General features: G+C 36.1%; 9 non-coding genes across 9 annotated transcripts; 2 read left to right on the top strand and 7 right to left on the bottom strand.

Annotated features, from left to right (window-relative positions):
- Positions 1-3,326: 3,326 nt before the first annotated feature.
- On the bottom strand, positions 3,327-3,400 carry TRNAN-GUU (transfer RNA asparagine (anticodon GUU)). Its single transcript has one exon. It is a non-coding gene; the product is annotated as a tRNA-Asn (tRNA).
- A 986-nt stretch (positions 3,401-4,386) lies between these two features.
- On the bottom strand, positions 4,387-4,460 carry TRNAN-GUU (transfer RNA asparagine (anticodon GUU)). Its single transcript has one exon. It is a non-coding gene; the product is annotated as a tRNA-Asn (tRNA).
- Positions 4,461-8,869: 4,409 nt separating this feature from the next.
- TRNAN-GUU (transfer RNA asparagine (anticodon GUU)) lies at positions 8,870-8,943 on the bottom strand. Its single transcript has one exon. It is a non-coding gene; the product is annotated as a tRNA-Asn (tRNA).
- Positions 8,944-10,452: 1,509 nt separating this feature from the next.
- TRNAT-CGU (transfer RNA threonine (anticodon CGU)) lies at positions 10,453-10,526 on the top strand. Its single transcript has one exon. It is a non-coding gene; the product is annotated as a tRNA-Thr (tRNA).
- Positions 10,527-11,020: 494 nt separating this feature from the next.
- TRNAN-GUU (transfer RNA asparagine (anticodon GUU)) lies at positions 11,021-11,094 on the bottom strand. The gene has a single exon. It is a non-coding gene; the product is annotated as a tRNA-Asn (tRNA).
- Positions 11,095-14,327: 3,233 nt separating this feature from the next.
- On the top strand, positions 14,328-14,401 carry TRNAT-CGU (transfer RNA threonine (anticodon CGU)). The gene has a single exon. It is a non-coding gene; the product is annotated as a tRNA-Thr (tRNA).
- Positions 14,402-16,506: 2,105 nt separating this feature from the next.
- TRNAN-GUU (transfer RNA asparagine (anticodon GUU)) lies at positions 16,507-16,580 on the bottom strand. The gene has a single exon. It is a non-coding gene; the product is annotated as a tRNA-Asn (tRNA).
- A 6,442-nt stretch (positions 16,581-23,022) lies between these two features.
- On the bottom strand, positions 23,023-23,096 carry TRNAN-GUU (transfer RNA asparagine (anticodon GUU)). The gene has a single exon. It is a non-coding gene; the product is annotated as a tRNA-Asn (tRNA).
- Positions 23,097-24,639: 1,543 nt separating this feature from the next.
- Positions 24,640-24,713, bottom strand: TRNAN-GUU (transfer RNA asparagine (anticodon GUU)). The gene has a single exon. It is a non-coding gene; the product is annotated as a tRNA-Asn (tRNA).
- Positions 24,714-25,196: the final 483 nt, after the last annotated feature.

Below are 25,196 nucleotides of genomic sequence, written 5' to 3'. Positions count from 1 at the left end.
CTTTACGATGACACGATCGATACACCAAGGATGCCCATTGGCCCCGTACCTATTCATTATTGCAGCAGAAGCATTGCATTATCATATTAGTGATAGATATTGGCAAATACAAGGCCTTCCCCTACCCAATGATGCAAGAATGATGCTTGATACAAAATATGTTGATGATACAACAATCTATGTTAAGGGGGATGCAAACAACTTGGACAGACTAAAAAGTGCAATAAATGAGTTTTGTAGGGGGTCGGGTGCGAATATAAACTGGAATAAATCAGTGGGCATTTGAATTAGCAATAAGCCTGTGGTAAATTGGGCTCTAGACCCTAATTTCAGATGGTTGAGGAGAGGAGAAGCTACTAGATACTTGGGTTTCAAAATCAAGATGGACGTTGATCGCTCAGAACACTACACTCTACTGGTGGACAAAATAAAAGCGAAGTTAATATGGTGGAATGCAAGAAAACTATCCTTTGCAGCCAAGATTGTGATTGCAAATCAGGTTCTAATGGCCACAATATGGCATATTGCGGCATGTTGGATAATCGCACCCAAGTCGATGAAATTGATAAACTGGTTGATCAGAAATTTCTTATGGGGGGGCATCGAGGAAAAACATGCTTGTGCAAAGGTTGCATGGACTACACTCATAAAAGATAAAAGTGAAGGTGGGGTGGGACTAATAGATCTTGTGGTGCAAACGAAGGCCTTGCTAGGCAAATTGGTGGTCAGGAGCTTGCAACCACCTGAGGCACCTTGGAAAATTCTCTGGAGATGCAAATGGAAGATGTGGTTGCCAAGACATGGTGGAAGTTGGCCAAGTAGCGCTTTCTGGGGGTTTGTGCCTGAAATGCGACCCAAATACCGGGGATGTACATAGAGTATATGTGTTGTTGGAATTATGAAGGCATGGAATAGAATAAGAAAGGGAATCGTTTGTAGGTGGAGAAATGATGCATATGCTCGAATGTACATGCCTATTGTTTGGAACCCATTAATTAGAGATGTGTATGGGTTGATGATAGGACAAAAAGCAGGCTTCAAATGGGCCAATTCAATCAATGCCCAAGGGAATACATTGGCAGATTGGAAGAGATTTCTATGTAATGATGTGGGCAGTCAAAAGGCTAGAATATGGAGGATAAACAGGGGTAAATGCATGCTAATGAAGATTACAGATGCCTTTGCACGTAGCGGGCAAATCTTGGAAGATGCAACCATAAGTCCCTCTGAAATGGAATGGACAGGAGTTATCGATGCTGAAAATTATCTAATTGGAATTAAGGGAACGAAAGCCGGTTCTAATGAGGCATACTACTACAAAATAGAGCATAGAAGGGTAATATGTGAGCAACCAGCCTATCAAACTGAAAGGCTGATTAGGTTGCTTGCAAAAAATGGAAAGGCTATGACAGTTGACCCCGAGCCGAGTGAGCTCAAACCAACGATAGTGTGTTGGCCGATAGAAGGGCATTCAAATAAGCTATCATGGGACCCCGCGATGTATTTCTGGATAATTCAAGGTCAAAGTGATGGTGCCAAGTTGGTGCAATTTTTCAGGTACAACACGAAAATCGAGAGGCAAATTATCCTAAAACATGAACACCAAGATATTGCAGCTCGTAAATTTTGGATACAAGAGGGCATTAGTGAAAGGAGATTAGCTAAATTCTGGAAAATGATATGGCATGACAGCGGTGACCGCAAGATAATGATGTGCTTATGGCTTATTGTGCATAGAGCCTTGCCAGTAGGGGCGTGGACTAAAAGCCCCAATGTAGACCCAAGATGTAGTGCATGTGGACAACTAGAAAGCATTTCCCGCTATCTCTGGGAATGTCATGAGGCTACGGTTGTATAGAGAAGGGCATTACGATTGCTTTGCCATGCCTCTAGCTCATTTACCCTCAATTAGGGACATGCTTGTTGGAATTACCTTGATGATGACGTAGAGAAATTTGATTGTACAGAGGGGAGAATGTAACTATTCGATTGATCGCTGGTAACAGTGCACCTAGAAGTAATGCCCAGAAGCAGAAAATTGAAGATCTATGGATGTTGCTAGCACCCATTATCATATGGAACATTTGGACCGCAAGATGTACCAGGGTGTTTTTAGAAAACAAACGTCCTCCAACAGAATCTATTAAGCTAATATGGCACATGTTAATAACTACATTGAGGGCCCAATATGAGCGGATTGATGCAACAGATGATGCTTCAGATTTAATGAGGCTAAATTTCAGAAAACAATGGTGTACTACACCGATGGCTATAGAAATTGGAGAGGATATACGATGGCAGTACGTAGTACCGAGATGGCTGTTCCCCCCTCCCATTAGATGATAGAGGGGCGTGAATGATACGACAAACATCGAGAACAAACATGTGGGCTATTTACTGTAAGATAAATAAGTGATGTAGCCCATATGGAAGTAGGTAATGTCTAAAGTTGTGTATTGTATGTCATTTTAACTAATGGAGTATATTCTACTTTAGAAAAAGAAAAGAAAAGAAGGTTCCTTGTATTTTGAATTCCTTAATACGAATTGTCTATTCCAAATAATTTGAAACTCAATTTGTTGGACTATCTTTTGTAAATGGGAATGTTGAAGAATTTTCTATGTGGTGTTTACCTTAAGAAGGTGGTTTCGTAGCTCAGTTGGTTAGAGCACTTGTTTCGTAAGCTGGAGGTCTTTAGTTCAAATCTCAATGAAAGCAAGCCCAAGTCATGGTTTTCCCTCATTTAAGTTGAGGTGTTTCTTTAGTAAATTCAAAAATTGTCTATTAAAAATTTATTTGAAACTCAATTTGTTGGACTATCTTTTGTAAATGGGAAAGTTTAAGAATTTTGTATGTGTTGTTACATTAAGAAGTTGCTTTCGTAGCTTAGTTGGTTAGAGCACTTCTTTTGTAAGCTGGAGGTCTTTAATTCAAATCTCAATGAAAGCAAGCCGAAGTCATGATTTTCCCTCATTTAGGTTGAAGTGTTTCTTTAGTGTATTATATATGCATCGTATTTCAATCTTAAAATAGAACTTGTTGTCCTTATCCGTGAACCCAATATTCCTAAACCATTCTATCATTACCATTTTTAACATCTTGCAATGGTTTTGCTGAGGATTCGGAACAGGGTATACTCGTCTTCCTTTTTTAATACATGTATCTTGTTAGCTCACTTGTAATTAAATACATGACATAACGTATTTTGTATTCTCATCTTTGCTTTAATAACATGCGTAGGTTATAAAACAATCATAATATATTCATGTAGTTCATATTCATAGGCAAGCTCAAGTACATGGGTTTAATAGGTAATCTTGACATGTCACTCCAAGGAGGGGTTGAACCTCCGACCTTATGGTTAACAGCTATACGCTCTAACCAACTGAGCTATTGAAGCACATTTACTTTGCACAAAATTAGATCTCTCATTACCATTTACATCTCAATTGGTCGTCCCCGGCAATTAATGTGCGCAAGATATGTAGTTTAGCTTGAAATGAATGGAACCTCCAACTCATCCAATTATTATTATTGAAAAAATATTATTGCTTCCCTCAATTTAGTTTGGAATGTTTTTTAACAAAGATTTGTTGACTCTCAAGGAACGCAAGGACTAATCTCAAATTTAGCTCAATTACTTTTGGATTTTGTTTCTCGCGCATAAATTATGTCTTTTTTCTGAATAAAGAAGTAGCTATTGGGTGCAGGGCCCCTTGGCCTTATAATTGATAAATCCAAGTTATTTAATGTGAGGCATTTTTTTAGTGTATTATATACACATCGAATTTCAATCTTAAAAGAGATTTTGATTTCCTTATCTATGAACCGAATTCTGCTATCCCATTGTGTCGTTACAATTTGGTGGGTTCGAACAATTCTATAGATCGATCGATATTTAACTCCTCTCAAATTTTTTGGTGAGCATGTAGGGTAGGGTAAACCCGTCATTCTTCTTATCTAAGTTCTAATGAAATGCATGTGATAACATGGTTTGTATTCTCATCTTGTTTTAATAACATGCATCAATTATATAAAGAACAACATATATTCATGTGCTTTTATATGTAGTTCATATTTATAGGTTCAAGTACATGGGGTTAATATCTAAACGTGAGATGTCCTTCCAAGGAGGGCTTGAACCTCCGATCTTATGGCTAACAACCGTACACTCTAGCGAAATGAGCTCTTGAACTACATAAATCTTTGCTTGAACTAGCTCACTAGTAATTAAATACATGACATAATGTGTTTTGTATTCTCGTCTTTACTTTAATGACATACATAGGTCATAAAACAATCATAATATATTGAAGTGCTTTCTTATGTAGTTCATATTCATAGGCTCAATCAAGTACATGGGTTTAATAGGTAATCTTTACATGTCGCTCCAAGGAGGGGTTGAACCTCCGACCTTATGGTTAACAACCATACGCTCTAACCAACTGAGCTATTGAAGCATGTAAATTTTGTATAAAATTAGGTATCTCATTACGCTTTAGATCTCAATTGGTCGTCACTAGCTATTAATGGGCGGAAGATATGTAGTTTAGCCGGAAATGAATGGAACCTCCAACTCATGCAATTAGGATTATTGAAAAAATATAATTCCTTCCTTTAATTTAATTAGGACTGTTTTTTAACAAATATATGTTGACTCTCATGGAATGCAAGTAGTAATCTGACATTTATCTCAATTATTTTTGGATTTCATTTCTCGTGCATCAATTATGTGCTTTTTCTAAATAAAGAAGTAGCTACCGGGTGCATGGCCCCTTGGCCTTATAATTGATAAATCCAAATTATTTAATTTGAGGCATTTTTTTAGTGTATTATATACACATCGAATTTCAATCTTAAAAGAGATTTTGTCTTCCTTATCCGTGGACTGAATTCTTCTAACCCACCGTGCTGTTACAATTTGGTGGGCTCGAACACTTCTATAGATCGATTGATTTTTAACTCCTCTCAAAGTTTTTGGTGAGGATGTAGAGAAGGGTATTCCCATCATTCTTGGTAGCTAAGTTCTAATGAAATCCATGCGATAACCCATTGTCTCGTATTCTCATCTTGCTTTAATAACATGCGTCGGTTATAAAACAAACAACATATATTCATGTGCTTTATGAATAATTAGCATATTTTCATGTCCTTTTTTATGTAGTTCATATTTATCGGTTCAAGTACATGGGGTTAATATCTAAACTTGAGATGTCTCTCCAAGGAGGGCTTGAGTGTCCGACGTTATGGCTAACTACAGCACGCTATAGCGAAATGAATTCTTGAACTACGAAAATCTTGCACAAAATAAAGTTTTTCATTACCTTTTCTCATACTTGGTAATATAGAATTGTTGATGCTAGATAAAAGCAATGAATAATTCTATATTTAGCTCACTTAGTTTTAGATATGTTTTTTTACCACAATAACTATGTCTAGTTTGTGAATAAAGAAATACCTGCCTAGTGCAAGGTTCTTTATATTTTAAATTCATTAATCCGAATTGTCTATACCAAATTATATGAAACTCAATTTGTCGAACTATCTTTTCTAAATGGGAATGTCGAAGAATTTTATATGTGGTGTTTTTGCATTAAGAAGGTGTTTTCATAGCTCAGTTGGTTAGAGCACTTGTTTCGTCACTGGGAGGTCTTGAGTTTAACTCTAAATGAAAGAAAGCCCAAGTCATGGTTTTCCCTTATTTCGGTTGAGGTGTTTTTTTAGTGTGTTATATATGCATCGTATTTCAATCTTCAAATAGAACTTGTTGTCCTTATTCGTGAATGGTTTTGCAGAGGATTCAGAGCAGGGTATACTCGTCTCCCTTTTATAATACATCTATCTTGTTAGCTCACTTGTAATTAAATACATGACATAACGTGTTTTGTATTCTCGTCTTTGCTTTAATGACATACGTAGGTTATAAAACAATCATAATATATTTATGTGCTTTTCTATGTAGCTCATATTCATATGCTCAAGTACATGGGTTTAATAGGTAATCTTGACATGTCGCTCCAAGCAGGGGTTGAACATCCGACCTTATCGTTGAGAGCTATACGTTGTAACCAACAGAGCTATTGAAGCATGTAAATTTGGTATAACATTAGGTATCTCATTACCTTTTAGATTTCAATTGGTCGTCACCAACAATTACTATGCGGAAGATATGTAGTTTAGTTGGACATGAATGGAACCTCCAAATGATGCAATTAGTATTATTGAAAATATATAATTCTTTCCTTTAATTTAATTAGTACTGTTCTTTAACAAATATATATTGACTCTCATGGAATGAAAACACTAATCTGACATTTATCTCAATTATTTTTGGATTTCATTTTTCGAGCATCGATTATGTGTTTTTTCTAACTAAAGAAGTAGCTACCGAGTCCAAGGCCCCTTGCCCTTATATTTGATAAATCCAAATTCTTTAATTTGAGGCATATTTGTAGTGTATTATATACACATCAAATTTGAATCTTAAAAGAGCTTTTCTTTTCCTTATCCATGAACAAAATTCTTCTAACCCACTGTGTCGTTGCAATTTGGTGGGCTCGAACACTTCTATAGATCAATCGATTTTTAAATTCTCTCAAATTTTTCGGTGAGGATGCAGAGCAAGGTATACCCATCATTCTTGTTAGGTAAGTTCTAATAAAATCCATGCAATAAGCCACTGTGTCGTATTCTCATCTTGCTTTAATGACATGCGTCGGTTATAAAACAAACAACATATATTCATGTGCTTTTTTATGTAGTTCATATTTATAGGTTCAAGTACATGGGTTTAATACCTAAACTTGAGATGTCTCTCCAAGGAGGGCTTGAACCTCCGACCGTATGGCTAACAACCATACGCTCTAGCGAAATGAGCTCTTGAACTACGTAAATCTTGCACAAAATAATTATTTTCATTACCTTTTCTGATATTTGGTAATATAGAATTTATGATGCTAAATTAAAGCAATAAATAATCCTATATTTAGCGCACTTACTTTTAGATTTGTTTTCTTTGCACAATAATTATGTCTAGTTTGTGAATAAAGAAATAGCTCCCTAGTGCAAGGTTCCTTGTATTTTGAATTCAATAATACTAATTCTCTATAACAAATTATATGAAACTCAATTTGTTGCACTATCTTTTGTAAATGGGAATGTTGAAGAATTTTCTATGTGGTGTTTACATTAGGAAGGTGCTTTCATAGCTCAATTGGTTAGAGCACCTATTTAGTAAGCTGGAGATCATTAGTTCAAATCTGAATGAAAGCAAGCTCGAGTCATGATTTTCCCTCATTTAGGTTTAGGTGTTTTTTTAGTGTATTTTATATGCATCGTATTTCAATCTTAAAATAGAACTTGTTGTCCTTATTGGTGAACCCAATTTTCCTAAACCATTCTATGGTTATCATTTTTAACTTCTCGCAATGGTTTTGTTGAGGATTCGGAACAAGGTATACTCGTCTTCCTTTTTTAATACATGTATCTTGTTAGCTCACTTGTAAATAAATACAGGACATAACGTGTTTTGTATTCCCATCTTTACTTTATTGACATACGTAGGTTATAAAACAAGCATAACATATTCATGTGTATTTTATGTAGTTCATATTCATAGGCTCAAGTATATGGGTTTAATAGATAACCTTCACATGTCGCGGCAAGGAGGGGTTGAACCTCCGATCTTATGGTTAACAACCATACGCTCTAACAAACTGAGCTATTGAATCACGTTAATTCTCCTCAAAATTAGGTATCTCATTAACATTTACATCTCAATTGGTCGTCCCTGGCAATTGATGTGCGCAATATATGTAGTTTAGCTCGAAATGAATGGAACCTCCAACTCATCCAATTATTATTATTGAAAAAATATTACTACTTCCCTCAATTTAATTTGGAATGTTTTTTAACAAAGATTTGTTGACTCTCAAGGAATGCAAGGACTAATCTCAAATTTAGCTCAATTACTTTTGGATTTTGTTTCTCGCGCATAAATTATGTCTTCTTTCTGAATAAAGAAGTAATTATCGAGTGTAGGCCCCCTTGGCCTTATAATTGGTAAATCCAAGTTATTTAATGTGAGGAATTTTTTAGTGTGTTATATACACATCGAATTTCAATCTTAAAAGAGATTTTGATTTCCTTCTCCGTGAACCGAATTCTACTAACCCATTGTGTCGTTACAATTTGGTGGGTTCAAACGATTTTATAGATTTAACGATATTTAACTCCTCTCAAATTTTTTGGTGAGGATGTAGAGTAAGGTATACCCGTCATTCTTCTTAGCTAAGTTCTAATAAAATCCATGCGATAACATGGTTTGTATCCTGATCTGGCTTTAATAACATGCGTCGATTATATAAAGAACAACATATATTCAGGTGTTTTTATATGAGGTTCATATTTATAGGTTCAAGTACCTAGGATTCAAGAGCACTTCTTTTGTAAGCTGGAGGTCTTTAATTCAAATCTCAATGAAAGCAAGACGAAGTCAGATTTTCCCTCATTCAGCTTGAGGTGTTTCTTTAGTGTATTATATATGCATCGTATTTCAATCTTAAAATAGAACTTGTTGTCCTTATCCGTGAATCCAATTTTCTTAAACCATTTTATCGTTACAATTTTTAACTACTCGCAATGGTTTTGCTGAGGATTCGGAGCAGGCTATACTCGTCTACCTCTTATAATACATCTACCTTGTTAGCTCACTTGTAATTAAATACATGACATAACGTGTTTTGTATTCTCATCTTTGCTTTATTGACATACGTAGGTTATAAAACAATCATAATATATTCATGTGTATTTTATGTAGTTCATATTCATAGGCTCAAGTATATGGGTTTAATAGGTAATCTTGACATGTCGCTCCAAGGAGGGGTTGAACCTCCGACCTTATGGTTAACAGCCATACGCTCTAACCAACTGAGCTATTGAAGCATGTTAATTTGGCACAAAATTAGGTATCTCATTACCATTTACATCTCCATTGGTCGTCACCAGGAATTAATGTGCGCAAGATATGTCGTTTAGGTCAAAATGAATGGAACATCCAACTGATGCAATTATTATTATTGAAAAAATATTATTGCTTCCCTCAATTGAATTTGGAATGTTTGTTTGGAAATATATGTTCACTCAAAAGGAAGGCAAGCACGAATCTGACATTATTGCACTAATCTGACGTGATGATGTAGAGTAGGGTATACCCGTCATTCTCGTTAGCTAAGTTCTAATGAAATCCATGCGATAACATGGTTTGTATTCTCTTCTTTCCTTAATAACATGCGTCGATTATAAAAAGAACAACATATAGTCATGTGCTTTTTTATGTAGTTCATATTTATAGGTTCACGTTGATGGGGTTAATATCTAAACTTGAGATGTCTCTGTAAGGAGGGCTTGAACCTCTGAGCTTATGGCTAATAACTGTACACTCTAGCGAAATGAGCTCATGAACGCAAGCACTAATCTCAAACCGTAAACCCTTCCCTCAATTTAATTTGGAATGTTTTTAAGCAAATATATGTTGACTCAAAAGGAACGCAACCACTAATCTAACATTTATCTCAATTATTTTTGGATTTCGTTTCTCGCGCATAAATTATGTCTTTTCTCTGAATAAAGGAGTAGCTACTTGGTGCAAGGCCCCTTGGCCTTATAATTCATAAATCCAAATTATTTAATGTGAGGCATTTCTTTAGTGTATTATATACACATCAAATTCCAATCTTAAAAGAGATTTTGTTTTCCTTATGCGTGATCTTAATTCTGCTAACCCATTCTGTCGTTACAATTTGGTGGGGCTCGAACACTTCTATAGATCGATTGATTTTTAACTCCTCTCAATTTTTTTGGTGAGGATGTAGAGTAGGCTATACCTATCATTCTTGTTAGCTAAGTTTGAATGAAATCCATGCGATTACACGGTTTGTATTCCCTTCTTTCGTTAATAACATGCGTCGATTATAAAAAGAACAACATATATTCATGTGCTTTTTTATGTAGTTCATCATATTTATAGGTTCAAGTAGATGGGGTTAATATCTAAACTTGAGATGTCTCTCCAAGGAGGGCTTGAACCTCCGACCTTATGGCTAACAACTGTACGCTCTAGCGAAATGAGCTCTTGAACTACATAAATCATGCACAAAATAAAGTTTTTCATTACCTTTTTTGATACTTGGTAATATAGAATTGTTAATGCTAGATAAAAGCAATCAATAATCCTATATTTAGCTCACTTACTTTTAGATTTGGTTTTTTTCCATAATAACTATGTCTAGTTTGTGAATAAAGAAATACGTCCCTAGTGCACGATTCCTTGTATTTGGAATTCCTTAATACGAATTGTTTATTCAAAATTTATTTTAAACTCAATTTGTTCAACTATCTTTTGTAAATGGGAATGTTTAAGAATTTTCTATGTGGTGTTTATATAAAGAAGTTGCTTTCGTAGCTCAGTTGGTTAGAGCACTTGTTTCGTAAGTTGGAGGTCTTTAGTTCAAATCTGAATGAAAGCAAGCCCAAGTCATGATTTTCTTTCATTTTGGTTGAGGTGTTTTTAATATGCATCGTATTTTAATCTTAAAATAGAACTTGTTGTCCTTATCCGTGAATCCTATTTTCCTAAACCATTCTATCGTTACAATTTTTAACTTCTAGCAATGGTTTTGCTGAGGATTCGGACAAGGTCGTATTTTAATCTTAAAATAGAACTTGTTGTCCTTATCCGTGAATCCTATTTTCCTAAACCATTCTATCGTTACAATTTTTAACTTCTCGCAATGGTTTTGCTGAGGATTCGGACAAGGCTATACTCGTTTCCCTTTTATAATACGTCTATCTTCTTAGCCTACTTGTAATTAAATACATGACATTAACATGTTTTGTATTCTCATCTTTGCTTTATTGACATACGTAGGTTATGAAACAATCATAATATATTCATGTGCATTTTATGTAGTTCATATTCATAGGCTCAAATACATGGGTTTAATAGGTAATCTTGACATGTCGCTCCAAGGAGGGGTTGAACCTCCGACCTTATGGTTAACAGCCATATGCTCTAACCAACTGAGCTATTGAAGCATGTTAATTTTGCACAAAATTAGGTATCTAATTACCATTTAGATCTCCATTGGTCGTCACCAGCAATTAATGTGGGCAAGATATGTAGTTTATGTCGAAATGAATGGAACATCCAAGTGATGCAATTATTATTATTGAAAAAATATTATTGCTTCCCTCAATTTAATTTGGAATGGTTTTTTGGAAATATATGTTGACTCAAAACGAACGCAAGCACTAATTTGACATTTATCTCAATTATTTTTGGAGTGGGTTCAAGGCCCCTTGGCCTTATAATTGATAAATCCAAATGATTTAATATGAGGCATTTTTTTAGTGTATGATATACATATCGAATATCAATCTTAAAAGATATTTTGTTTTCCTTATCCGTGATCTTAATTCTGCTAACCCATTTTGTCGTTACAATTTGGTGGGGCTCGAACACTTCTATAGATTGATCGATTTTTAACTCCTCTCAATTTTTTTGGTGAGAATGTAGAGTAGGCTATACCTATCATTCTTGTTAGCTAAGTTTGAATGAAATCCATGTGATTACATGGTTTGTATTCTCTTCTTTCTTTAATAACATGCGGCGATTATAGAAAGAACTACATATATTCATGTGCTTTTCTATGTAGTTCATCATATTTATAGGTTCAAGTAGATGGGGTTAATATCTAAACTTGAGATGTCTCTCCAAGGAGGGCTTGAACCTTCGACCTTATGGCTAACAATTGTACGCTCTAGCAAAATGAGCTCTTGAACTACGTAAATCTTGTACAAAATAAAGTTTTTCATTACCTTTTCTGATACTTGGTAATATAGAATTGTTGATGCTAGATAAAAGCAATCAGTAATCCTATATTTAGCTCACTTGTAATTAAATACATGACATAACGTGTTTTGTATTCTCATCTTTGCTTTAATGACATACCTAGCTTATAAAACAATCATAATATATTTATGTCCCTTTTTATTAGTTCATATTCATTGGCTCAAGTACATGGGTTTAAAAGGTAATATTGACATGTCGCTCCAAGGAGGGGTTGAACATCCAACCGTATGGTTAACAGCCATACACTCTAACCAATTGAGCTATTGAAACATGTAAATTTTGTCTAAAATTAGGTCTCTCATTACCATTTAGATCTCAATTCGTCATCACCAGCAAATAATGTGCGGAAGATATGTACTTTAGCTCAAAATGAATGGAACTTCCAACTCCTGCAATTAGTATTATTGAAAAAAATATAATTCCTTCTCTTAATTTAATTAGTACTGTTTTTTAACAAATATATGTTGACTCTCAAGGAATGCAAGCACTAACCTTACATTTATGTCAATTATTTTTGGATTTCACTTCTCGCGTATAAATTATATGGTTTTTCTAAATAAAGAGGTAGCTACCGGGTGCAAGTCCCCTTGGCCTTATAATTGATAAATCCAAATTATTTAATTTGAGGCATTTTTTTGTGTATTATATACACATCCAATTTCAATCTTAAAAGGGATTTTGTTTTCCTTATCCGTGAACGGAATTCTGCTAACCCATTGTTTCGTTACAAATTGGTGGGCTCGAACACTTCTATAGATCGATCGATTTTTAACTCCACTCAACTTTTTTGGTGAGGATGTAGAGCAGGGTATACCCGTCATTCTTGTTAGCTAAGTTCTAATCAGAGAACGTAATATTCGTGTTCGTGGTAGCATTCAAACGTTTGAATACGTTTGGAAACGAACACGTTGGAAAGGGGAAAAATACGTGTTCCTTTTTTTTTTACTTCTCTCTCTCTCTCTCTCTCTCTCTCTCTCTCTCTCTCTCTCTCTCTCTCTCTCCTCCTCCTCATGAATCTTCTTCTGCTACTCATGATCAGAACGCCACTCATCCGCCATATCTTGGTGACCATGATTTCTCCAACAATTCTGTTGTGTCTTCGGGTATGGCTATGGCGTTCTTCTTTACAACGACTCTGCCGCCAGGCCATGGATGCAATGATCCATGGTTTCTGCTATATCTCAACCTCCTCAGTATAATTCATGGGGAGCGATGGGGAGCTCTGGGCAGTAGGTGTGGCTCATGATCGTGGAGAGGATGAGGGAGGAGATCCTTAGAGCTAGGGACATGCTCAGAGCCAACATTAATCTCAAGAACACCGTGATGATGAGCAAGAAGAACATAAGCTTGATCCACCATGTCGACGAGAATCAGATGAATCATAGTCATGGTGATCCTCATAATCAGATGAATGATAGTCATGGACCATGGTGATCCTCAAAAACAAAATCAGAATTAGAGTCATCACGATGATGGTGATGATCAGAAAAATATGAAAAATATGAAGAATCTGAGGACGACGAAGAGAAGGAAGTGAATGGTCTTGGGAATACTGCCATAGAAGTTAAAGCTTTAGCTCATAACACTTGCTCTGTCCCCCTCTTTCTCTCTCTTTCTAATGTTTAGTATTTTAAGCATTTCTAAAGTATTGAAACTACCTGCCACTCTCTTGCTCTGTCTCCCTCTTTCTCTCTCTTTCTAATGTTTAGTACTTTAATAATTTCTAAAGTATTGAAACCTATTACATGTGATTCAATCAATACCATTCTTATGTATCCAATCCAACGTTAAGATGATTTACCATACATGTATTATTGAATCATTCGCGAATGCGAATGCACGTATGATACGAATGGTTCATTCTATGGTTCTAATGAAATCCATGCGATAACATAGTTTGTATTCTCATCTTTCTTTAATAACATGCGTCGAATATAAAACAAACAACATATATTCATGTGCTTTTTTACGTAGTTCATAGTTATAGGTTCAAGTACATGGGGTTAATATCTAAACTTCAGATGTCTCTCCAAGGAGGGCTTGAACCTTTGACCTTATAGCTAACAACCGTACGCTCTAGCGAAATGAGCTCTTGAACTACGTAAATCTTGCACAAAATAAGGTTTTTCATTCCTTTTTCTGATACTTGGTAATATAGAATTGTTGATGCTAAATAAAAGCAATCAATAATCCTATATTTAACTCACTTACTTTTAGATTTGTTTTTTTGGCACAATAACTATGTCTAGTATGTGAAAATGGAAAATAGCTCACTAGTGCAAGGTTCCTTGTATTTTGAATTCATTAATATGAATTGTCTATACCAAATTATTTGAAACTCAATTTCTTAGACTATCTTTTGTAAATGGGAATCTCAAAGAATTTTCTATGTGGTGTTTACATTTCTTCAAAAAGTGCTTTCATAGCTCAGTTGGTTAGAGCACCTGTTTCGTAAGCGGGAGGTCTTGAGTTCAACTCTCAATGAAAGCAAGCCCAAGTCATGGTTTTCCCTCATTTAGGTTGAGGCATTTTTTTAGTGTATTATATATGCATCATATTTCAATCTTAAAATAGAACTTGTTGTCCTTATTCGTGAATCCAATTTTCCTAAACCATTCTATCGTTACAATTTTTAACTTGTCGCAATGGTTTTGCTCAGGATTCAGACCAGGGTATACTGGTCTTTCTTTTTTAATACATGTATCTTGTTAGGTCACTTGTAATTACAGACATGACATAGGCATACTCCTCTTTATTTTTTAATACATGTATCTTGCGAGCTCACTTGTAATTAAATACATGACATAAGGTGGTTTGTTTTCTCATCTTCCTTTAATGACACACGTACATTATAAAACAATCATAATATATTCATGTGCTTTTTTATGTAGTTCATATTCATAGGCTCAAGTACATTGGTTTAATAACTAGTCTTGACATGTTTCTGCAAGGAGGGGTTGAACCTCCGACCTTATGTTTAACAAGCATATGCTCTAACCAACTTAGGTATTGAAGCTTGTACATTTTGTATAATATTAGGCGTCACATTACCATTAAGAACTATATTGGTCCTCACCAGCAATTAATGTGCGGAAGATATGTAGTTTAGTTGGAAATGAATGGAACCTCCAACTGATGCAATTATTATTATTGAAAATTAATAATTGCTTCCTTTAATTTAATTCGTACTGTTTTTTAACAAAGATACTTTGACTGTCAAGGAATGCAAGCACTAATCTCACATTTATCTGAATTATTTTTGGATTTCATTTCTCGCGCATAAATTATGTCTTTTTTCTGAATAAAGAACTATCTACCAGGTGCAAGGCCTGTTGGCCTTATAATTGATAAATCCAAATTATTTAATTTGAGGCATTTTTTCAGTGTATTATATACACATCGAATTTCAATCTTAAATGAGATTTTGTTTTCCTTATCCGTGAACCGAATTCTGCTAACCCATTGTGTCGTTACAATTTGGTGGGCTCGAATACTTCTATAGATCGATCAATTTTTAACTCCTCTCAAATTTTTTGATGAGGATGTAGAGCAAGGTATACTTGTCATTCTTGGTAGCTAAGTTCTAATGAAATCCATGCGATAACATGGTTTGTATTCACATCTTGCTTTAATAACATGCGTCGATTATAAAACAAACAATATATATTCATGTGCTTATAGAACAATCAACATATATTCATGTGCTTTTTATATAGTTCATATTTATAGGTTCAAGTACATGGGGTTAATATCTAAACTTGATATGTCTCTCCCAGTAGGGCTTGAACCTCTAACCTTATAGATAACAATTGTACGCCTTGCCAAATGAGCTCTTGAACTACGTAAATCTTGCACAAAAAAAAGTTTTTCATTACCTTTTTTGATACTTCTTAATATAGAATTGTTGATGTTAAATAAAAGCAATGAATAATCCTACATTTAGCTCACTTACGTTCAGATTTGTTTGTTTTGCACAATAACTATGCCTAGTTTGTGAATAATGACATATCTCCCTAGTGTAAGGTTCCTTGTATTTTGAATTCATTAATACGAACCGTGTAATACAAATTATTTGAACCTCAATTTGTTGGACAATCTTTTGTAGGTGATAATGTCGAAGAATTTTCTATGTGGTGTGTACATTAAGAAGGTGCTTTCGTAGCTCAGTTGGTTAGAGCACCTATTTCCCTCAACTCTCAATGAAAGCAAGCCAAAGTCATGGTAACAAGTCCTCATTTAGGTTGAGGCATTTTTTTAGTGTATTATATATGCATGGTATTTCAATCTTAAAATAGAACTTGTTGTATTATCTGTGAATCCAATTTTCCGAAACCATTCTATCCTTACAATTTTGAGCTTCTCGGAATGGATTTGTTGAGGATTCCAATCAGGGTATAGTCGTCTTTATTTTTTAATACATGTATCTTGTTACCTCACTTGTAATTAAATACATGACATAACGTGGTTTGTATTCTGATCTTAGCTTTAATGACATACGTAGATTATAAAACAATCATAATGTATTCATGTGCTTTTTTATGTAGTCCATGTTTGTAGGCTCAACTACATGGGTTTAATGGCTAATCATGACATGTCGCTCCAAGGAGGGGTTGAACCTCCGACCTTATGGTTAACAACCACACGCTCTAACCAATTGAGCTATTGAAGCATGTAAATTTTCTATAAAATTAGGTTATAGTTTTGTTAATAATTAGGTAATTAAGCAAGGGTTAATTTGTACTTAATTTTATGATTAAGTTAAGCGGAAGATTAAGTGATATGTGTGTGAATGAGTGTGAGAGGAAGAGAGAGAGAAGTACACTTATGAGCAACACAACATGGGGGACGATTAACTCTATATTAAATTAGCATTATCATCATCAAAAACAAAAATACCTACAATGAGGTATATAGAGAGCTCATGTGTGAGGATAATATAGGGATGAAAGTTTAAGTTGTATATTAAATGTACTTAGGAGTGGAGGATATAGAATATCCCACTTAAGTACAAGGTCCTATTGAAGGTGTTATAGTCAACACTTCTGATTGAATTCTCTGTAGGTAACTATGAAGTTATATGGTTGACTAACTAACTAAACTAAGTTCAGCTTGATCTCTCAACACACCCCCTCAAGCTCAAGTGTGAGGTATTCGACATCCACTTTGGCTCTCGTCGGTTTTGTGTGCTTCCGTCGGCCTTCGGCTTTCTTCGCCATGGCAATCTCGGTTCCTCCCCCTCAAGCCGGTGACGAAGGCTTATAGTGTGTGGGAGAAAGTTGACTACTTCCACCCATCCTGGGTTACGTGCCACTTCGGTGGAGCTCTTGGGCTCTTGTTCAGCCACTACCGTCAGCGAGAAACCATAGTGATGGGCTATGTACGTTTTGTAGCCAAACCGAGTGACATGACTCTTCTCTCTGAAAACGCGTCGAAGTTTTTCGATCGCCGATGTGAGCGCTTTCTTTATTCTAGGTGTTCGCATGATGGGTACACTGAACTCACTGTCTAGTGAGGGAGCCGACACATCCGAATCACTATCGTCGGGGTGATGAACCTCATATTCAGGCATCTTACCTTTGCCTTGGTCCAAGATCTTACTTGGCCGCGATGTGCTTGGGTTGCGTGGTGGCTCTTGTGTCCCACTAGACCTTGCCGTAATCAAACTTCCTTCCAACATGTGTTTAAAGCGATCTCCATCTTCTACCTCTTGTTGGGTGCATTCCGGGTCGAGCAGAGTAGGAGTTGAAGTTCTCTCTAGTGCATACCAGGATACGGACTCATCGAAGACTTACCCGAACCGCTCGGGTAGAAGGGTTGTAGCACTTGTATTCCTTATTCTCGGATGACTATCCTATGAGGATACATTCCTCTGACTTTGCGTGGGGCTTCTGTTGTTGTTCATTTGGATGCGTACATTCGCAATGCTTCCGAACACCTTGAGGTGCAACAGGATCGGCTTCCGACAAGGAGCTCGTATGGAGTTAGTGGTGCATCGATTCATGTCATAGACGACAGTGGATGCTGTGTCGGCCAAATAGAAGTTCAGCATCTGCTTCTCATGCATCATGGCACGTGCTACCTCAAGTATTTGCCGATTCTTCCTTTCAGCTGCTCCATTCTATTGGGATGTGTGTCGGCACGAGAATTCTATCCGAATGCCTTCACTTTGGAGGTAAGAGGTGAATTCATCGGAGAAGTACTGCTTGCCTTCATCCGATTGTAGGCATCGAATGTGCCGACCCGTTTCTTTTTCATCTTGGCCCTTGAGCTTTTGGAAGTGGGAGAACACTTCACTCTACTTCTTCATCGCTAAGGTCCACACGTAGCGCGAGTATTCGTCAGTGAAGGTTACGTATTATCGGCATCCGCCGATCGTCGGCGTTTGAGCCGGTCCCCATACATCCGAGTGTATGATGTCGATGAGTCCTTTTCTTGCGTGGCTCTCCTTCGGGAATGGGAGTCGATGTTGTTTGCCGAGTTGACACACTTCGCATACTCGGTCGACTCATTTCGACTCGAATGTCGGAAATCCGATGACGAATCTGTTTGTTTGCATAGCTCGAAGCCAGTGCAGGTTTATGTGGTTGATTCTCTTATGCCACAACTCGATGCTTGTCTCGGTTTTGAGAACTTTGGCATACATGGCCAATTTCACCTCATTCGAATCAAGGATGAACATGCGACCTTCTCTTCGTCCCTTGGCTAAGAGTCTGCCATCTTTCTCGATGAAACAACCTTCGTTGTTGAAGCGAACTTGCATGCCTTGATTGACGATTTGGCCGACCTAGACCAAATTCTTCGTTATTGTGGGCACGTGCAAGACATTCTTGATGCATGTTTGTTCGCCTTCTTTCCCGAATGGGATATTTCCTATGTGCCGAATGAGATGTGTGGTGTCGTCTCCCGTCTTTATGAAGCCGTGTCGGTCTGGCGTTCATAAGTCACGAAACCACTCTTGGTGTAATGTCATAGATGTGAGGCGCCGAAATCGACGAACCACACGTCTTCCGAGTTGGAGGTGCTTGTGGATTCGAAGACCGACATAGAGTTCGCTATATGCCTGATTACGAATAGTCCGTTGTAGTCGTCGTATTTAGAGTTGTTAGCGTAATTCGTGACTTGTTAACTTGTCGAAGCCAACTTGCTTCTTCTTTTTCGGCACTCCTCCTCACGGCGGCCAATTTCTACGCAATAGTTGCAAGTTGCGGGCCTCATTTGCCAACCTTGTTCAGCATGGAAGCTCCCCCTTCTTTCGAAGGTTCCTCGATGGCTTTCGTGAAGGTTTGAGTTCCCTTCTGTGATGAGCCAAATTGGCCTCTTCTACAGGCATGACCTCCTCTACCGTGACCTCGTCCTCGACCACCATCCAAGCTTGAGAAGAACATTTGTCCTTCCAACGTCTTCGTCTCGATTCGGACGTGATTCTCTTTGACCAATAACATTGATTTGCGGTCGACGAACGAAGGAGGATTTTCCCTCGCCAAGATTTCCGTCCTCAACAAGTCGAATCGTTGTGCGAGGCCACTCAAGCATACTTGAACCATCTCATCTTCGTCGACGTTTATTTTGATGGAACCAAGCGAGTCGCAAATGCTCTTGATCTTGGCAATGTAGTCCGACACAGACATGTCTTTTTGCTGAATGTTGTTCAACTCTTGTCGGAGTGGAAGCTTTCGGGCGGTTGTGTTGGCAGTGAACATTTTCTTTAAGTTCGCCCACACTTCTTTATGCATCTTGGCGTCTTGAATGTGGCTAAGCATATGGTCGTGGACACATGTTGCCAAGCAATACATGACTCAACTCACCGCTTGCTCCCATGTTGCATGCTCGGCATTCTTTCAGTCGGTTCAATTTTCTTGTGCGTCGTTAATGTAGCTCTAATACCCTTGGCTTACAAGATGAATTTGGTCACCTTGTACTCTCGAGATGAATAATTGCTCCGGTCTAGCTTTTCACTAGGGAGTGAGCTACCCATTTGTGTGTTCATGTTGATTGTAGTGTCTTCTCTTCTTTTTCTTTTCTTCCTTCGATCACGTACACGTGCTACGTAGCGGCACTATGGTAGCTGATAGCCGCATTTTGTCGTTGGCGTTGTCGTGAAGATTTTCGGCAACGGTCTGAAAATTGTGTGCACTGAATGAAATCGAGAAGGTGCAATGTGCACGTGTGAAATGGGTGAAGGCCACACGCATATGCTAGCATGTTCTAAATAGGACTGAAATGAGAATTGTAAAAGAAAAGCTAGATGTAAAGTTAAACATGTCCCCGTATGATGTGCGCACAATTGTAAATATAAGAAAAGAAGATGACTAAAGCCTAGTAATATTTGGGTGCATACAAAGGGGTGCAAGTCAAGCTTGATCCTTACACCTACAAGATAAGAACCAATATGCTTACCACTAAATCAAGCCATTTCTTTGAAGTTTATTTTCATCGTTATAATTTTTACATGTAAATTCCTATACATAAGAGCTTGGATGAGTGACATGGTCATCATGCATGACATGTGATGCATGAACGCAGAAATGGCAAGCATGCATTGTATGCATGTCTTGTACCGTCACATGCATCATATGCATGGGGGCATCTATAAAAGATTAGAGGAAAAAGTAATGGAAATCAAGCAAGCTTTGTACTTTATATCAAAATTAGTATTAAGAAACTAGTTCCTATTGGTGATGTATCTTCTGGACCCTCCAAATTGAAGTCACGGGTTCAATCTCTCTCTTCCTTAATATGTCTCAAAATAAATTGGAATCTGAATATTGATCTCACTCTCTCAATCTATCTTACATCCCTTCGCGCTAAAGCTCATGCAAACTTCGAATCCTTCTGGTCCAGGACTTCGGCGGTTCCGCCTCACGATCTGCATGTAGTGACAGATCTTCACGACAGCGTCTTGAACACACAATCATGGAGTCGGGTGGGTTTAGTGGATTTTCTAAACCACACGCTCTGATACCATGTTAATAATTAGGTAATTAAGGAATGGTTAATTAGTACCTAATTATGTGATTAAGTTAAACGGAAGATTAAGTGATATGTGTGTGAAAGGAAGAGAGAGAGAAGTACACTTATGAGCAACAGAAGATGGGGGATGATTAACTCTATATTAAATTAGCATTATCAACATAAAATACAATATTACCTACAATGAGTTATATATAGATGTCATGTGCAAGGGTGCACATGTGTGAGGATAATATAGGTACAAAAGTGTAAGTCCTATATTAAATGTACTTAGGAGTGGGGGATCTAGAATATCCCACTTAAGTACAAGGTCCTATTTAACGTTTTATAGTCAACACTTCTAACTAGATTCTATCTAGGTAACTATGAAGTTACATAGTTGACTAACTAACTAAACTAAGTTGAGCCTGATCTCTCAACAGGTTTTTAACAAAGTTTTGTGGAGTCTCTAGGAACACAATCACTAATCTCACATTTATCTGAATTAATTTTGGATTTCTTTTTTCGCACAGAACTTATTTCGTATTTTTGAATAAAGATATACCTATGGAGTGCAAGGCCCCTTGTACTTTTAATTTATTAATCCAAATTATTTAGTTTCAGGCATTTTTTTAGTGTACTATATATGCATTGTATTACAATCTTCAAAGACACAATTTCCTTATCCGTGAATCCAATTTTGCTAACCCGTTATGTCGTTACAATTTGGTGGGCTCGAACACTTGCATAGGTTAATCAGAATAATTGCAATTTAATCTATAATGTTTTTTAACAAAGATTTGTTGATTCTCAAGGAACGCAAGCACAAATCTCACATTTATGTCAATTATTTTTGGATTTCCTTTCTCGCACATAAATTATGTCTTTTTTCTTAATAAAGAAGTAGCTATCGAGTGCAAGGCCCCTTGGCCTTTTAATTGATAAATCCAAATTATTTAGTTTGAGGCATTTTTTTAGTGTATTATATATGTATCGTATTTCAATATTCAATGACATCTTGTTTTCCTTATCCGTGCATCCAATTCTCCTAACCCATTGTGTCGTTACAATTTGGTGGGCTTGAACACTTTTATAGGTCGACCAATTTTTAACTCCTCTCAAAGTTTTTGCTGAGGATCCATAGTACGGTAAACCTGTCATTGTTTTTTAGCGCGTGTATCTTGTTAGCTAAGTTCTAATGAAATCCATGAGATGACATGGTTTATATTCTCATCTTGCTTTAATAACATGGGCCAATTATAAAACAATCAACATATATTCATGTGGTTTTTTATGTAGTTCATATTTATACGTTCTAGTACATGGGCTTAATATCTAAACTTCACATGTTGCTCCAAGGAGGGGTTTAACCTCTGATCTTATGGTTAACAAACATATGATCTAACCAACTGATCTATTGAAGCACGTAAATTTTGCACAAAATTTGGTATCTCATTACCATTTAGATCTCAATTGGTCGTTCATGGCAATTAATATACGGAAGATAGGTAGTTTAGGTTGAAATGAATGAAATCTCCAACTCATAGAATTATTATTATTGAAAAAATATAATTGCTTCCCTCAATTAAATCTGTAATGTTTTTTAACAAAGATTTGTTGACTCTCAGGGAACGCAAGCACTAATCTTACATTTATCTCAATTATTTTTGGGTTTCCTTTCTCGCACATAAATTATGTCTTTTTTCTTAATAAAGAAGTAGCTATCGAGTGCAAGGCCCCTTGGCCTTTTAATTGGTAAATCCAAATTATTTAGTTTGAGGCATTTTTTTAGTGTATTATATTCACATGCAATTTCAATTTTAAAAGAGATCTTGTTTTCCTTATCCGTGAATCAAAATATGCTAACCCATGGTGTCGTTACAATTTGGTGGGCTCGAACACTTCTATAGGTCGATCGAGTTTTAACTCCTCTCAAAGTTTCTCTTGAGGATGTAGAGAAGGGTATACCCATCTTTCTTTTTGAGTGTGTGCATCTTATCAGCTAACTTCTAATGAAATACATAGATAACATGGTTTGTATTGTCATCTTGCTTTAATAACATGTGTTGATTATAAAACAATTAACACATATTCATGTGATTTTTTATGTGGTTCATATTAATAGCTCAAGTACATGGGTCTAATAGCTAATCTTGACATGTCGCCCCAAGGAGGGGTCGAACCTCTGACCTTATGGTTAACAACCATACCCTCTAACCAACTAAGCTATTGAAGCACGTTAATTTTGCACAAAATCAGGTATCTCATTAAAATTTATATCTTAATTGGTCGTCCTTGGCAAATAATGTGCGTAACATATGTAGTTTTCCTGGAAATGAATGGAACCTCCAACTCATGCAATTACTATTATTCGAAAACATATTATTGCTTCCCTCAATTTAATTTGGAATGTTCTTTAACAAAGATATGTTGACTCTCAAGGAACGCAAGCACTAATCTGACATTTATCACAATTCTTTTTGATTTTCATTTCTCGCGCATAAATTATGTCTTTTTTCTTAATAGAGAAGTAGCTACCAGGTGCAAGGCCCCTTGGCCTTGTAATTGATAAATCCAAATTATTTAATTTGAGGCATTGTTTTAGTGTATTATATACACATCAAATTTCAATCATAAAAGAGATTTTATTTCCGTATTGTTTGAACCTCTGATCTTATTGCAAACAATCGTATGCTCTAGCCAAATGAGGTTTTAAACTACGTAAATCCTGCACAAAATAAAGTTTTTCATTACCTTTTCTGATACTTGGTAATATAGAATTGTTGATGCTAAATAAAAGCAATCAACAATCCTATATTTAGCTCACTTACTTTCAGATTTGTTTTTTTGGCACAATAACTATGTCTAGTCTATGAATAAAGAAATATCTCCCTAGTGCAAGGTTACTTATATTTTGAATTCATGAATACAAATTGTCTATACCAAATTATTTGAACCTCAATTTGTTGGACTATCTTTTGTAAGTGGCAATGTCGAAGAATTTTCTATGTGGTGTTTACATTAAGAAGGTGCTTTTGTAGCTCAGTTGGTTAGAGCACTTGTTTCGTAAGCGGGAGGTGTTGAGTTCAACTCTCAATGAAAACAAGCCCTCATTTAGGTTGAGGCATTTTTTTAGGGTATTGTATATGCATCAGACTTCAATTCTAAAATAGAACTTGTTGTCCTTATCAGTGAATTCAATTTTCCTAATGCATTCTATCGTTACAATTTTTAACTTCTCGCCATAGATTTGCTGAGGATTCAGAGCAGGGTATACTCGGCTTCCTTTTTTAATACATGTATCTTGTTAGCTCACTTGTAATTAAATACATGACATAACGTGTTTTGTATTCTCATCTTTGCTTTAATAACATACTTAGGTTATAAAACAATCATAATATATTCATGTGCTTTTTTATGTAGTTCATATTCATAGCCTCAAGTACATGGGTTTAATAGCTAATCTTGACATGTTGCTCGAAGGAGGGGTTGAACCTTCGAACTTATGGTCAACAGCCATATGCTCTAACCAACTGAGTTATTGAAGCTAGTAAATTTTGTATAAAATTAGGTATCTCATTACCGTTTAGATCTGAATTGGTCATCACCGGCAATTAATGTGTGGAACATATGTAGTTTTGCTGGAAATGAATGGAACCTCCAACTCATGCAATTAGTATTATTGAAAAATTATATTCCTTCCCTTAATTTAATTAGTACTATTTTTAACAAAGATATGTTTACTCTCAAGGAATGCACCACAGAGGTTCAACTCATGTCGCTCCAAGGAGGGGTTGAACCTTCGACCTTATGGTTAACAACCATATGCTCTAACCAACTGAGTTATTGAAGCTAGTAAATTTTGTATAAAATTAGGTATCTCATTACCATTTAAATCTCAATTGGTTGTCATCGGTAATTAATGTGCGGAACATATGTAGTTTAGTTGGAAATGAATGGAACCTCCAACTCATGCAATCAGTATTATTGAAAAAATATAATTCATTCCCTTAATTTAATTAGTACTATTTTTTAACAAAGGTGTGTTGATTTTCAAGGAATGTAAGCACTAATCTGACATTTATCTTAATTAGGTAATTAAGAAGGTTAATTAGTACCTAAATATGTGATTAAGTTAAGGAGAAGATTAAGTGATATGTGTGTGAGAGGAAGAGAGAAAGAAAGAAAGAAAGAAAGGTGTATTAACGTCTTCTAAGGCCAAATTTGGCCCATGAGACAATTGGTTTACAACAATAGAGTATTTATCCAGTCATCATAACTAAAAATAAAATTAAGTAAAAAAAAAAATAGAACTTAAACTAAAAGAGTTCTAGTA

Source organism: Azolla caroliniana, unplaced genomic scaffold (assembly GCF_043228905.1).
Source record: "Azolla caroliniana isolate FFs.n. ecotype wild unplaced genomic scaffold, voAzoCaro1.0.p SCAF_14, whole genome shotgun sequence".
In the NCBI taxonomy this organism is placed as follows: domain Eukaryota; kingdom Viridiplantae; phylum Streptophyta; class Polypodiopsida; order Salviniales; family Salviniaceae; genus Azolla; species Azolla caroliniana.
Note: the sequence above shows the minus strand (reverse complement) of the source record. Positions and strands in the feature narration are given on the sequence as shown.